Source organism: Bos indicus x Bos taurus, chromosome 11, assembly GCF_003369695.1.
Source record: "Bos indicus x Bos taurus breed Angus x Brahman F1 hybrid chromosome 11, Bos_hybrid_MaternalHap_v2.0, whole genome shotgun sequence".
NCBI lineage: Eukaryota > Metazoa > Chordata > Mammalia > Artiodactyla > Bovidae > Bos > Bos indicus x Bos taurus.
The window spans coordinates 20,892,569-20,898,390 of NC_040086.1; the positions used below are offsets into that span (position 1 = coordinate 20,892,569).

Here is a 5,822-nt window from a genome sequence, read left to right on the forward strand (position 1 = left end):
TCACTTTTTTCACTGGTATAAGGAAATTCAATTAGCGTCTGTAGGAAATTACAAATATACTGTTTTAGTGTTCATTTTAAAATGTAATTTCTATAGACAAGGCCCAGAAATCATAAAGTCTCACCATTTTCTGATGGATGCATCATTTTGAACAGCTAGAGATGCAAATGATAAGATTTTATGCCCAAACTCAATTTCCAATATTGCTGTTTTGCTGAATACACAAAGTTTTGTTTCCTGCCTTAGCTTCTGCAAAAATCAAAGCCTTCATCTTACCTGTGAACAATATTTCCAAAGGATTGGAACCCTAGGGATGTGTTTTAAATAATACATATTTAACATGAAGGGATTCTCTGGTAGCTCAGCTAGTAAAGAATCTGCCTGCAATGCAGGGGACCCCAGTTCAATTCCTGGGTCAGGAAGATCCCCTGGAGAAGGGAAGAGCTACCCACTCCAGTATTCTGGCGTGGAGAATTCCGTGGACTGTATAGTCCATGGGGTCGCAAAGAGTCAGACACAACTGAGCGACTTTCACTTTCACGTTAACATGAAATCCAGCTTCAAACAAAGTCCATTCAGAGATATTTCAATTATTAATAGTTCCTATGAAAGTTTGTCAAATCCAGAGTATACTGTTTGTGATACTATTTTCCTTGTAAAAGATCACCAAGAATGAGCACTATGGTGCTATTACCAAAACTAACCCCTTTAATTCTGGAGAAGGAAATAGCAACCCACTCCATTGTTCTTGCCTGGAGAATCCCAGGGACGGGGGAGCCTGGTGGGCTGCCATCTATGGGGTCGCACAGAGTTGGACACGACTGAAGCGACTTAGCAGCAGCAGCAGCAGCAGCAACCCCTTTAATTCAGTCCACATTTGGTTAGTTTTGGTGAAAAAGAAGCCACCGTTCCAAGAGTATGCACCCTGCAGGAAGTGCATCAAAGCACTATTACCTAACTGTGCAGTCAAGTGTAACCACAATGGTATTCTATTTCAGATGCTCTCACCCGGCACATCTGCTTTGGGCTGGAGCTGCCACTGTGTTTGGTCTCTTAAAAAAAAAAAAATCCAGTAATTTGGGACAAATCTGCAAAATGAATACATTGACCCTAGAAGGATATGTGGTATACGACCAGTGACAGGTCATATTCTTGTTATCAGTTATAGCCACTTACCCCTAGTCTTAGCAACAATATTGACATTATTTTTACCTTCCTGTCTGACTCATGTGAATTGATAGTGTTTAGATATCTTTTAAAATAACTGTAATAAATAGAGTAAAATCATAACATCTGTTCACTGTTTAGAATAAATAGAATTTATCAAAATAAATTCATCTTGCATATGAAAATAGAGGTAAAGCAAAATTAACCAGGTGCTCACTTCGGCAGCACATACACTAAAATTGGAACCATACAGAGAAGATTAAGAGCCCTATGCAAGGACAACATGCAAATTCATGAAGCATTCCATATTTTTGAGAGAGTGGACATATGTATACCTATGACTGATTCATGTTGATGTATGGCAGAAAACCACACAATATGGTAAAGCAATTATTCTTCAATTTAAATGAATTTTTAAAAATTTAACCAGTAGCTGTTAACATTTAACAAAATGGTATTAAGTGCTACAGATCACCCCAATAATTAGTGATCCGTAGCATGCAATACCTTTTTGTTAAATATGAGCTCTCGGTTCTTTTTAAATTTGAGTGAAAAATTATCTTGGATATGGCCCACCCCACCCCATCAAGGAAGTTTTTCATAAGGAATTTGCTATTAACCTCATCCTTTTCTGATCTTTGATGGCCAATGTAAAATGACAAGGAATGCTAACAATAACACATAAACTAGGGTTTGTTTGTTTGTTTAATTGTTTTTGACCTCCCCGTGTGGCACGTGGGACTTTAGTTCCCCAACCAGGGATTGAATCCATGCACCCTGCAATGGTAGCTCAAAGTCTTAAGCATGTGACCACCAGGGATGTCCCTAGACTTTTTAGACCTCAGTGTTTTGACCTTTGCTGTCTAGCTTTCTTGGCCTGGCAACGTCTTTCATTCTAAACATTGTTCAGTTGCTAAGTAGTGTCTGACTCTTATGTGACCGTGATAGACTGCAGCACGCCAGGCTTTCCTGTCCTTCACTATCTCCTGGAATTTGCTCAAAGTCATGTCCATTGAGTCAGTGATGCCACCCAACCATCTCATCCTCTGTTGCCCCCTTCTCCTCCTGCCGTCAATCTTGCCCAGCATCAGAATCTTTTCCAGTGTATCAGCTCTTTACATCAGGTGGCCAAAGTATTGGAGCTTCAGCATCAGCACTTCCAGTGAATATTCAGGGTTGATTTCTTTTAGAATCGACTGGTTTGATCTCCTTGCTGGCCAAGGGACTCTCAGGAGTCTTCTCCAGCACCACAATTCAAAAGCATCAGTTCTTCGGCACTAAGCCTTCTTTAATGTCCAGCTCTTACATCCAAACATGACTACTGGAAAAACCATAGCTTTGACTATACAGACCTTTGTCACCAAAGTGATGTTTCTGCTTTATAATATGCCATCTAGGTTTGTCATAGCTTTTTTTCCAAGGAGTAAGCGTCTTTTAATTTCATGGCTGCAGTCACATGTTAGGGGACATTTTAATCAAAAGAACAGATTTTAAACAGAATTGTATAACTACTTCTCTTGTTGCTGTTTATTCTTCCAAACCGTTGCATCACTTTCCCCACTGCCACCTATAAGACCAGAAAATTAATAAACCACCTTTATTTTAAGACAAAAGAAAGGGATCTTGCCCATACTTCATCCTCCCAGCACCACATCCTCAAGAACCACAGGTCAGCTGTTGGGTTTGGCCTAGACCTGTGCTGTCCAATACAGTGGTCACTAGTGACAAACGGCTATTTAATTTAAATAGATAAAATGTAAAGTTCAGTTTCTGAGTCATACCAGCCATACTTAAATGATCAATGGCCACAAGTACAATTGGCTGCAGCTTTGGATAATACTGGACTGAAGTATAACATAGAAGATGACTGTGTCTTTTTCATCTTTGTGTCTTTAAAACCTAAAACGTTACCTGGTATGTAGGAGGCACTAACTAGACATTTCTTGATCTAAATCAAGCTTCTCTTTCACATAACTCATGAAAAAAAAAACATAAAGCATGTGAACTTGACTATGCAGGTGTCTTAAAGACTGATTTATAATTTGGTGTGCTCCTCACCCATATTTGAAATGAGATCATTTGTAAGATATAATTGTTTTTCAAACAACTAAATAATTAGCTTATTGTGTGCACTGAATGTACCAAGATGTGTATTATTTAAATATGTAAAGCAACAATTTTATTAAATGTGAGAGAGGCATATTTAGTAAAAGGTTTCCTCTTGTGGATATTTTTCAAAAGTAGAAAATTCCTCTCCCAAAATGAGTAGTCACTCTATGATTTATCTTTCAGAATACCTTTATATGAAAATCAGGATTTGTACTGAATTGAGAATTAGGCAAACAAAAAAAGTTTTCTTTAAAGGTGCTATCATAAGCATCCAATGTTGAAAACTTTGTAGGATAAAATTATTATAACTAATTATAAATAACCAGCACTGTGTAGCACTTTACTGTGTATAAAGCAGTTTCACATACTTGGCATCATTTGATTCTCATGGAAACCTTATGAGGTAGGACAGGTCCTTACTGCCTCCATTTGTCAGATGAAGTTCAGAAAGTCTAATCTTTTGTCTGTAAATTCCCATAATCTTTTCATTATACCAATGAGGACAAATGAACTATCTGTGGTGATTAGATTGGAAGTGGAACTTTTAATTTTTCTGTTCTATTTAGATGGACCTACTTTGCTGGAAATATAATTTTTAAAACAACATATAAAAACATATGTGTGATCTAAAACTATTGTTTGACACATCTGAAAAATATGTCTCAACACTTGTTTCAGAGAAGGCGTTCAATAAATATTTGCTAAATCAATGAAAAATGCTTGGTCCTAAAAACAAATTGAGCAGATTTTATCAGTCAAAGTTAGGCTGCAGAGAACAGAATACACTCCAGTTAGTAATACACTTGAAAAAAATAATTGGTCATGCTGCTAAGTCACTTCAGTCGTCTCCGACTCTCTGCAACCCCAGAGACTTCATATTAGGGACCAATTCTCAAAACCACACCTCAGAGCTAACACCAAAAGAGCTATGCTCCTCCTTTTTGAGAAGCTTGACATCTTCAGAACTACGGGACTGCGGCCACTGTCTGGAAGCTACCAGAATCAAGAAGCTGCCACTTCCTCAGTGAGCTCCAGAATCACACTATACCACCTGCAATCTGAACCAGCAAAATGGACGCACCACCCATGCTTCCTGACGTTCACAAAACTAATGACTGAACAGTGACACCTCTGTAACTCTGCTACAGAAGAAAAAGTTGCCTCCACATCTGTACCTATCAGAGAAACAGCTTTCCAAATCTTACATAGAAGCGTTTGTTGAAACCTACATACTTCCATAATATAAGCGCTGCAACAGAGTCTAGAGAATGTGATCCTGGCCTAACAGTCCTCTGCCATACAGGAAGCATACTTGAAGCTTGAAGAAGATGACTATTAGGTGCAAGCCTGTTTATCTTCCATACTCAAATGAATATTTGGTTTAAGTAGACCATACATTTTGTGCTGCACATTTCACAGAATATGGAATATATATATATAATACTCTCTATATATATACTTTGTATATAGAGAGAGAGCTCAGAGAAGGCAACGGCACCCCACTCCAGTACTCTTGCCTGGAAAACCCCATGGATGGAGGAGCCTGATAGGCTGCAGTCCATGGGGTCACTAGGAGTTGGACACGACTGAGTGACTTCTCTTTCACTTTCCACTTTCATGCATTGGAGAAGGAAATGGCAACCCACTCCAGTGTTCTTGCCTGGAGAATCCCAGGGACGGAGGAGCCTGGTGGGCTGCCATCTATGGGGTCACACAGAGTCGGACACGACTGACGTGACTTAGCAGTAGCAGTAGCACAGAGAGAGCTCCATGCTGCCAGAAAAGTTACAAGATCAAATCTCAGATCCCAGGCAGGCCATTTTAGCACAACTTCTTGAAAGGTAAAAAGCATGTTAATGATTATCTATTTTGCCTCCCAGCTGTCTAGTAATATTATCTACTGTTTTCTAGATCAGTGCTCTCAAAGTTTAATGTGCACATAAATCACCTGGGAATCTTATAATAATGCAGATTCTGATTCAGTAAATTTCGATAGCGCTGTGATTCTGCATTTCTAACAAGCTCCCAGGTGATGCTGCTGTTGCTGATGTGAAGACTACATTTTGAATAGCATTTTATCAGCCCTCTCCAACCAGGTTGCCCATTGAATGGAGTACACTGAGATGATTCCCTTCAATCCCTGGGGCAGTTAGGTTAGGCTACGTGCAGGCAGAGCCTCCAGGTTAGATGGCTCTACCTTACATCACTGTGCAATACACATATTAATATTTTCTACCTATAATGTTCAAAATTCTCCAAGCCAGGCTTCAGCAGTATGTGAACCGTGAACTTCCAGATGTTCAAGCTGGTTTTAGAAAAGGCAGAGGAACCAGAATTCAAATTGCCAACATCTGCTGGATCATCAAAAAAGCAAGAGAGTTCCAGAAAAACATCTATGTCTGCTTTAGTGACTATGCCAAAGCCTTTGACTGTGTGGATCACAATCAACTGTGGGAAATTCTGAAAGAGATGGGAATACCAGACCACCTGACCTGCCTCTTGAGAAATTTGTATGCAGGTCAGGAAGCAACAGTTAGAACTGGACA

General features: G+C 39.3%; 1 non-coding gene across 1 annotated transcript; it reads left to right on the plus strand.

Annotated features, from left to right (window-relative positions):
- The first annotated feature begins 1,376 nt into the window (after positions 1–1,376).
- LOC113902018 lies at positions 1,377–1,480 on the plus strand. Its single transcript, XR_003513664.1, has one exon. It is a non-coding gene; the product is annotated as a U6 spliceosomal RNA (small nuclear RNA).
- The last annotated feature ends 4,342 nt before the right edge of the window (positions 1,481–5,822 follow it).